Consider the following 9,541-nt stretch of genomic DNA (forward strand, 5'->3'; position numbering starts at 1 on the left):
ATCTTTGGTGAGCTGCAAAATGTAAAATGGATTTTTTAATCCATTTTAGGCACCGGAGATTCGGCGGGGGCGGGAATAGCGCCGCGCCGGTTGGCAGGCCCCCCCCGCTCGATTCTCCGGCCCGGATGGGCCAAAGTCCCGCCGCTAAAATGCCTGTCCCGCCGGCGTAAATTAAATCACCTACCTTACCGGCGGAACAAGGCAGCGCGGGTGGGCTCCGGGGTCCTGGGGGGGGCGCGGGGCGATCTGGCACCGGGGGGTGCCCCCACGGTGGCCTGGCCCGCGATCGGGGCCCACCGATCCGCGGGCGGGCCTGTGCCGTGGGGGCACTCTTTCCCTTCCGCCTCCTCCACGGTCTCCACCATGGCGGAGGCGGAAGAGACTCCCTCCACTGCGCATGCGCGGGAATGCTGTCAGCGGCCGCTAACGCTCCCGCGCATGCGCCGCCCGGAGATGTCATTTCCGCACCAGCTGGTGGGGCACCAAAGGCCTTTTCCGCCAGCTGGCGGGGCGGAAATTCCTCCGGCGCCGGCCTAGCCCCTCAATGTTGGGGCTCGGCCCCCAAAGATGCGGAGCATTCCGCACCTTTGCGGCGGCGCGATGCCCGTCTGATTTGCGCCGTTTTGGGTGCCAGTCGGCGGACATCGCGCCGTTTCCGGAGATTTCCGCCCAGTGTTTTTCAAACTTTTTTTCCGGGGACCCATTTTTACTAACTGGCCAACCTTCGGGACCCACGCCGGCCGACCTTCGCGACCCACGCCGGCCGACCTTCGCGACCCACGCCGGCCGACCTTCGCGACCCACGTCAGCCGACCTTCACGACCCACCATTTTCTCTTACATTGTTTGCTGCTGACAAAATGGAGGAATCACAATCTCGCCCAAAGCACATGACGGCGACGTTCGGGGGCTGTGACCTGCTCTCTGCCTCCCTCAGGCAGGAAGATTATATAGAATTTTTAAAAAAATCTTCTGCGTCTCCGATTGTGCAAATTTTCGATCCTCAGCCGCAGCAGCCGGCTTTTATATTCAATTTTTATTTATTTTTTGTAAATTGTAACAATGTTGTTGCACGGCACGTTTAATCAAAGAGACCAAAGCCCATGTCATCGTCAGACTCTTCAGATTCTTCCTGTTTCTTCTCGTCCTTTTCCTCTTCAGCAGCAACATGGGCAGCGGTGGAATCAACTGCTGCAGCAGCTGGGGCACGGCTACCAGCACCAACGTTGCAGATCAAACTATTGACGTCAATATTAGCCAATGCCTTGGCAAACAGACTAGGCCAGAAAGGCTCAATGGTCACACCAGCTGTTTTAATCAGGACATTGAGTTTGTCTTCGGTGACGGTGACCTCGTCGTTGTGCAGGATGAGGGTGCTGTAGATCCAGGCGAGTTCCGAGGTGGAGGCCATGGCGCTGGATCTCTGCTGGTGGGTCCGATGGTGCTAGTCGCCGGGGGGGAAACTCGGCCTTAGCTTCATTCAGAAGAACCAAGCACTTCCGAACCAGACAGAGCGAGCAGCAGCCGGCTTTTAACTATGACAGCTGTGTGCGGCCCTTTTACCATATAAAAGAAATGCTGCTGCACTGCGCATGCGTGCCTGATCATCGCACAGTGCGGCGCACTTTTTTATAGGGTAAAAAGGCCGCTCGCAGCTGGCATAGTTAAAAGCTGGCTGATGCGGCTGTTGCGCGCAAATTTGCGCAATCGGGAGTGCCGTGACGGACGGCTCCGCGACCTTCCCAACACACGCCCACGACCCCCTAGCGAGTCGCACCCCCGACTTTGAAGATCACTGTTCTAAACCTCTTTTTGCAGTGCGAGCAGTTTAATGGTCTCTCCTCGGTGTGAACCCGTTGGTGTTTCATCATTTGGGATGAATCACTGAATCGCTTCCCAGTCAGAGCAGGTAAATGGCCTCTCCCCGGTGTGAACTCGCTGGTGTCTCCCCAGATGGCCTGACTGACTGAATCCCTTCCCAATACAGTGCAGGAGAGCGGCTCTCCCCAGTGTGAACTCGCTGGTGTTTCTGCAGGGCGAATGACGTTCTAAACGTCTTTGTGCAGTGAGAGCAGCTGAACAGTCTCTCCCCAGTGTGAATGCGCTGGTGGGCCATCAGTACCTAAAACCATTTGAAGCCACTCCCACAGTCAGAGCATTTAAAGGGTCTCTCCTAAGTGTTTGTGACGTGGCTCAGCAGGTTGGGTAACTCAGTACATCCCTTCCCACTGTTGTTGAAAACTCACCACTATTCTTAGAAGTCCTCCTATACCAAAAAGGGCCAACATTCTAAATGGTGAACAGAGATTCTCACTCCCTGACTCCTATGCAGGCTTCGGTGGGTGCTTTTCAGGTGAAACTATGTTTTAAAGTTATCCCCCGGTATAACCCACCCCTTCACAGAAGATTTCATCTACTTATCACTTAGTAGCATCGATCCTGGGTCCCGCATTGCTAAGTAAGTAAAGTAGACTTAGGAATAACCACTGTTTCAGGTTAAATCTTTTAAGTTATTTTATTATTATATTTTTTCTTTTAAAAGCTGCAATCACTGTCTTTACAGAAAGGTAAAAAGATCTTGCTTCTGGATCCTTCTGGTTGGTTGAAGGGACCTTCAGGCCCAACTTGACAATCGATCTTTTTTAAAAGTCTGGTCTTCTTTAGATGTATTCACTGTTCTGCTCGGTTGCTATGTCCTATCTTTCCCATGTACTGAGCTATGAGAGCTGGCTCTGCTGGCTGTCTCTGAGCTGACTCTGCCTCCTCTTTAAATTCTGGTCTTCCTTAGATGTATTAGCTATTTTAGCTGGGCTACTTTGCTTTGTCCCTTTCCCATGACCGAGCTGACTGTAAGCTGACTCTGCTTGCTTCTCTTGTTCCTTCTCTGTTTCTCTCGTTCCTTCTCTGCCCTTCTCTCAGGCTTATATATTTTTCTGACAGTTATTAAGTTATGACTTTATTGTAAAGTAACTTTTATTTCTCTTGGATTGGAAAAGGTACCTTTAATCTGAATTTTTCTAACACGACGAAGTATTAATTTTGGGCATGGCCTCAGCCTACAGATCCCTGATTATATTGTTTCCTTTGTGATGTTCAACGTTCCTTTGTGATATTCAAAAATGCTTTGATTTCAATAGGAGTGTGAATTTTGGTTCCTGTCATTGCTATAGTTTTATTATTGAATTGTGGCCCCAGCTCATAATTTTGACTTTGATTTGGGTCTAATTTGTGTTCTCTTAGACATGTTGTCTCCAGTTTTCTTTAATTTACCTGATTTCAGCAGAGCTACACACCTATATATTTGACCCCCTAGTCATTATTTTCTATCTGTTGATTTTACTTCAATGAAGGTGTGAATCATTGCTTTTAGCGTAATGCTAAAAATCCACTTGGTTATAACTTGAAAAGTTTACATTTATCACCTAACTCAATTGAAACCCTCATCCATGCTTTTCCAGATGCTTACTAAAATGATTAATTTCAATGAAGGTGTGAGCCATTGCTTTTAGCTTCATACAAAAATCCTGTTTGTTTGCTAAGCCTGTTTGGGAGAAGGAATCTGCATTTTATAATCCTGCTCTTTGCAGCTGCTGTTAACCCTTCATGGGATCTTTCCCTGTATCCTCTCATGTTTCTCTCAGACCAGATATTGCCAGACTTCCATGTTTCAAATGACACATCTTTCCATATTTTCAATACCACCACCGACAGAGCAGTTCAGCGGTGTCTCCACGGTGTGAACTTGTTGGTGTTTCATCATTTGGAATGAAGTACTAAATCCATTCCACAGTCAGAGCAGGTGAATGGTCTCTCCCTGATGTGGACTCTCTGGTGTTTCTGCAGGTGGGTGAACCACTGAAGCCCTTCCCACAACAGAGCAGGTGAATGGTCTCACTCCGAGTGTGAATGTGTCGAATTTCCAGATGAGATGGGTACCTGAATCCCTTCCCACACTCTCCTCATTTCCACCGTTTCTCTAAGGTGCTGGATGTTCTGGTGTCTCTCCAGGTTAGACAATCAGTTGAACTCTCACACAGAACATGTGTACAGCCTCCTCCCGCTGTGAATGGTGTGATGTTTTTTCAGGCTGTAACTGGTTAAAGCTCTTTCCACAGTCAGTGCTTTGGAACACTCTCACTTGGGTGTGTGTGTGTCTCGGTGCTTTTCCAGTCACACTGATGATTAAAATCTTTTGAAACAGACAGAATAGAGAAACATTTCTCCTTCTAGTTTCACAGACAGGTAATATTCCAGACCCGTGGAATCGAGTGACTATCAGATTTTGATATCATGTTTGGTTTGAGATTTCCGTCTATAATTCCGCCTCTTCGAATATCCTGGAAAAGGAATTTACAAAAGACATCACTGTCAGTACAGGATAGAAATTCAGAACAGACAATTCTGGTTTCTCTGGAACATTCTTTCCTCTCTTATTCCCCCAAATCTGTAAATCTCCGTCCCACACACTCTCCCTCCATTCTCACTCTGCTGTATCTAATATTCACCCTCCCAATTCTCCTGAAGGTGCTGATTCAGGCGGATTGACAGATCCATGCTCACTGCTTCCTGTCCTGGACACGCATGCAGGCTGCCACACAGATGAATGTCTGTATTACTGGACTAAAACGTGGACAGGGTAGATCGATCAGAATATTGAACTTGTTGCCTATGAGGTTAGTCGAGTACAGATGATCAATAATTTGTGAAGGAAATTGGATGGGTACTGCAGTGTTACAGGAAGGCTCGTTGAGAATTACAGAATTGCTTGAGAGTCGGCATGGACGGCTTCTGTGCCATCATGACTCTATGACTGGAAATATATAACATAGTTGCGTACAATATACAACTAGAAATAATAATAAATGTACTTTACATAACCATAAATTATAGATCTAATCTGTACCATATAACAGTAGACATTTCTCCATTCAATATTAATTTAATGTCCCCTTAAATGTCAGCCATCTCAAACCAGCCCTTTAATTGTGAACATTAGGAAAAAGACCATCCTTTTAGCCAAACAAATAAATGTGTCGAGCTGAGGGAGCAAAATATGTCAATGTCTTTAAGAGAGAGAGAGAGAGACCTGGACCAAGCTTTCCAGAGTCTGCACCCTCCCTGGATTCACTTCCTTTCCCTTCAGTTGCTGCAAGTGACCAATTGTAGGTCAGAATGAGAAAGAAATGGAAAGGGGGAGAAAATAAAATGTTTTACTCACAGATGTTGGAGACAGGAGGAAGTTTCAGTCTGCGTTAAGCTCAATCCTTATTCACACAAGCCCGGGCTCTGATTGCCTGAAGGTCGAGTCCTTCCGGTCCCTCAAGTTTTCCCATTGGTCAAGCCCTTAGCATGAAGCGCGGGAGGGGGACACTGCACATGCGCAGTTTCCTCTGTCACTTGAATATGCGCATCACGGCTTTTGGGCTGGGAGACGAGCAAGTGCAGCTGTTGAACTGTTTGGAGGATGCGCGTTGGCCCTGTTCGTCCTGTAGAAGACGAGGAAAACTAAGGAGATGGTGGAAAGGTTTGGAAACACTTTGTGGTCGGCTAAGCCCTATTAAAAATTGTCAGCTCACCTGGTTCGCTCCTTCGGAATTTCTCCCTCCCGGAACTTGGTCCAGGTTAACGGCCGCCATCTCGGTTAAGTGAGTGGAGGATTCAGGGGGGGAATCAAACAATGAGAATAGGCCCCGCCCCTATTTACTCTGATTGGCTGGAGGACCAGATGCCTGTCTCAGTCATCCAGACCCGCCCCCTGTTCCCATTGTTCCGGGAGGGGAAGGGTACAATAAATCAGAGGTTCCACTTTGGGCTCAAATCAATGAGGATTCTGATCTCTGGGAAGGAAGGAAACCCTGGGAGGTGGGCGAGGAGGATTCAGAAACACCCGCTGGAGGCCCCAACCTATCAATTAGACTCATTGATTTTATTGTCAGTCTGCAGACAGGAGCTGGAGAACTGAATCCAGGGAGAGGGAAGGTGAAAACTGGGAGTGGAGGGAAGAAATGGTGCAGATGGTGAGATGGGTTTGGATTTCAGCCCAGGGAGGAGGGAGAGCGTGCGAGACGGAGATTTGCAACTTTAAGGGAAAAGGAGGAAAAATATATTCCATAGAAACGAGAATTGTCTCGTCTGAATTTCTATCTGCGACTGACAGTGATGATTTTTGTAAACTCATTTTCCAGGATATTACAAGGGGAGGATTTACAGATGGGAAACTCAAATCAGACTTCACATCAAGATTTAACAGAGTCTCTCCATTCATCAGGACCTGAATATCATCGAGATGTGAATCTGGAAAGAGAATTTTTAGCCTGTGGGAAAAGACTTTGAACATCGTCGTGACTGGAAAAGCACAGAGACACACACAAACCCAAGAGAGTGTTCCACTGCAGTGACTGTGGAAAGAACTTTAACCAGTTTCACAGCCTGAAAACAACATTGCAGCACTCACAGCGGAGAGCGACCGTAAATATGTTCTGTGTGTGGACGAGCTTTCAACTTTTGTCAAACTGGAGCCTCACAAGCACACCCTCACCATGGAGAAACGGTGGAAATGTAGGGACTGTGGGAAGGGATTCAGGTCACCATCTGAGCTGGAAATTCATCGACGCTGTCACACTGGAGAGAGGCCATTTACCTGCTCTGTATGTGGGAAAGGATTCAGTGATTCATCCAACCTGCGGACACACCAGCGGGTTCACACTGGGGAGAGGCCATTCACCTGCTCTCAGTGTGGGAAGGGATTCACTCAATTACCCCATCTGCAGGCACACCAGCGAATTCACACCGGGGAAGGACCATTTACCTGTTCCACGTGTGGGAATGGATTCAGTAATTCTTCCCAACTGCTGGCACACCAGCGAGTTCACACTGGAGAGAAACCATTTACCTGCACCGTGTGTGGGAAAGGATTCACCCATTTATCCAGCCAGCGGAGACACAAAGTCACTCACACAAATGAAAGACCCCTTAAATGCTCTGACTGTGGCAACAGCTTCAAAAGTTCTCGAGAACTGATGTACCACCAGCACATTCACACCGAGGAGAGACCGTTCAGCTGCTCTCAGTGCACAAAAAAGTTTAAAAGGTCTTCCAACCTGCGGGAACACCAGCGAGTTCACATGGGGACGAGGCCATTCACCTGCACAGTGTGTGGAAAGGGCTTCTCTCAGTCATCCCACCTGCTAAGACACCAGCGAGTTCACGAGTGATGACAGAGTTTGGATTCTACTCCTTTAGCTGCTGTTAATCACATCCAGGACTGAATCATGTTCATTCTGACACTTGGTGAAATGGGAGGGTTGGAGGGTTTCTTTCTGCTGGACTGACCGGTCTCATGACTTTGCTTCCAGTGGGTGATGGTCTTTGAGCCTGGGAGAGCACATTTCCACTGCAACGATCCACAAAAATTGAAAGTACATTTATTATAACTTTCACAATAAATATTTTCCTGATTTCAGGCAAATCTAAAATACAGACAGAATTGGAAAAAAGTCTGGCAGCATCTGTGCTGAGAGAAACAGAAGTTTCACGTCCAATGTATCTCTACTTCAGAACTAAAGAGAGGGAGAAATGTGTTGGGTTTGTTGCGACCATCAATTCACTCGAAGACACGTGGAGAAGTAAACTGTGGTTTTAATCAGCTTAGAACTGAGCCTGCCTGTGACTGGTACAACACTGAAGGCGGCCCCGCAGGTCAGCAGCTCTTATACTTCCTGTAAAGGGGGTGGAGCAGTGGGCGGAGCCCGTACGTGCCCCAACATATCTCCTGTGGATGAAGCCACACAATGGCCCATAGGTAGAGCCCACAGGGTGAATAACATAACACAGTGCACTGGTGAATTATCAGTAATTATACATTCACCACACTGGTGAAAGAGGGGGAAGGTCAGGTAGAACAAAAGGGAAAGTCAGTGATTGGTTAGAGGGTGGGTAAGATTAAATTACAAAAATGTCCTGGAAAGAGGGCAGGGAACAGGCTACAGATGAATTAAAGAGAAACCATTTGGGTCCAGAACATTGTGAACATCCTTTTACTCTGGTTGTCTTTGATCCTCAAGTCATTTTGTGTTTTTTAACCGTGTTTTGTTTCATTAATAAACTTTTATCAGTAAAAATATTAGATTTTTCTGGACTTTTCGTGATTAGATTACTGCACTTTAGGAAAAGTGGGTGAGAGGGCTGACAGGCTCTTTCACAGAAAGTGAGTCCCTTTGAGGTAATTGGCAAAGGAGCCAGAGGGGGAGATGTTATTTTTTATTTTTTGACACAGCGAGTTGTTCTGATCTGCCTGAAAGCAGATTCAATTGTATCTTTCCAAAGGGTAAATGCTTGAAAGGGAAGAATTTGCAGGGCTGTGGGGAAAGGGCAGAGCAGTTGGATGAATCAGAGAATCCTTTCAATGAGATAGCAGGGGCACGATGGGCTGAATGGTCTCCTCCTGCAGCCTGTGAATCTGAGCCTCCTGCTTTTGTGCAGGCTAAAAGGGACAGATTCATTGCAGCCTCTTTCCTGTATATGTATTTAAAGAGACGGGTTTCTCTTTAGCTCTGAGTGACCGATTTAATAATCGTTTGGAGGCCCATTTCCCAGTCAGACCTCCAGCACTTTCCTGTCTTTCTATTAGTGCGACATGCATGGAAGTTTCCCAACTGGGCACAGACCCCAATTATTCTCAGCTAAATTCAGCCTCAGCTCCGTCGCCTGGCTGTCATTGACACGAGCTATAGAGACAGAAAGGTGCCCGAGGCTCAAATGGAAATTCGAAACTAGTGGCTCTAAACCAACACTTCATCATTTGTCAGTCAAACATGTTATTTATGCTGGGGTGTTTATTAATAGATTTAGGCACTGGAGGCAAAAGGTGGGTGGGGTTTTTAGTGGGTAACTTTCCATTTCTAACTTTGTATTGTCTCTAGTGTCAGCTGTGGCTCAGTGGGCAGCTCTCTCACCTCTGAGTCAGATGGTTGTGGATTCAAATCCCAGTCCAGGGACGTGTGGGCTAAATTCAGTTTCATTGTTCCTCATCCCAGCACTGAGGGAGTGCTGCACTGTCAGAACAGCCTTCTTTCAAATAAGATGTGAAACTGAGGCCCTGTCTGCCCCTCTCAGGTGGGTGTAAAAGTTCCCACAGCCACTATTTTGAAGAAGAGCAGGGGAGTTATCCCCGGTGTCCCGGTCAATATTTATCCCTCAATCAACATCACTAAAAACACATCATCTGCTCATTATCACATTGCTGTGTGTGGGATCTTGCTGTGTGTAAATTGGTTGCTGCTTTTCCAACATTAGAACATACAGAGCTGAAGGTGCCCATTCGGCCCATCAAGTCTACACTGACCCACTTAAGCCCTTACCTCCACCCTATTCCCGTAACCCCTCCTAACCTTTTTGGTCACGAAGGGAAGTTTATCATTGCCAATCCATCTAACCTGCACGTCTTTGGACTGTGGGAGGAAACCGGAGCACCCGGAGGAAACCCACACAGACACGGGGAGAACGTGCAGACTCCGCACAGACAGTGACCCAGCGGGTAATCG

General features: G+C 47.4%; 1 pseudogene; it reads right to left on the bottom strand.

Annotated features, from left to right (window-relative positions):
• Positions 1–1,020: 1,020 nt before the first annotated feature.
• Positions 1,021–1,500, bottom strand: LOC140420603 (large ribosomal subunit protein P1 pseudogene; annotated as a pseudogene).
• Positions 1,501–9,541: the final 8,041 nt, after the last annotated feature.

Source organism: Scyliorhinus torazame, chromosome 5 (genome assembly GCF_047496885.1).
Source record: "Scyliorhinus torazame isolate Kashiwa2021f chromosome 5, sScyTor2.1, whole genome shotgun sequence".
Classification (NCBI taxonomy): Eukaryota; Metazoa; Chordata; class Chondrichthyes; order Carcharhiniformes; family Scyliorhinidae; genus Scyliorhinus; species Scyliorhinus torazame.